A 466-nucleotide genomic window follows, 5' to 3' on the forward strand; every position below is an offset into this window, starting at 1 on the left:
TACATCCTTTCTCCTTCATACATTTTGACAGCCCCGGAGCGAATCACAGTGCCTTTCAACATCAGAAGAATCCCACGGTGCTTTACTCTAACTCGGCCAATACTTGGGAAAGTCTCTGTGGAAACAGCCCAAGAATCAGAAATAAACAAAGAAATCTCTTCTAAATCCCAATAGAACAAAATAAGAGAGAGAGAGACACACACACACACACATACCAGAGCTTCGTTCTAGAGGAGATCCACTAATGTCGATACGAACATGTATAAATCTCTTCTCAATCCCAATCTTGTTCTCAAATTTCTTCATATGCTCCAACGCAATTTTCTAAAAATTCGTAAGAGTTAAAAATAATCGAAAGCAAAATCAGGATTGAGTTGAGTTGAGCACATACGTGAGCTAAAATGGCTGATTCGTCGAATTGACGAAGATACTGTTCAGGATTGGAGAAAACGAGACGCGATAGAGA

At 39.7% G+C, this 466-nt stretch overlaps 1 long non-coding RNA gene across 1 annotated transcript; it reads right to left on the minus strand.

Annotated features, from left to right (window-relative positions):
• Window positions 1-7: 7 nt before the first annotated feature.
• Window positions 8-466, minus strand: LOC104774969. The gene is made up of 3 exons (XR_765620.1): window positions 392-466; window positions 216-324; window positions 8-115 (listed from the first exon to the last, which is right to left on the minus strand). It is a non-coding gene; the product is annotated as an uncharacterized LOC104774969 (long non-coding RNA).

The sequence above is a fragment of the Camelina sativa genome, unplaced genomic scaffold (assembly GCF_000633955.1).
Source record: "Camelina sativa cultivar DH55 unplaced genomic scaffold, Cs unpScaffold07348, whole genome shotgun sequence".
Lineage (NCBI taxonomy): Eukaryota > Viridiplantae > Streptophyta > Magnoliopsida > Brassicales > Brassicaceae > Camelina > Camelina sativa.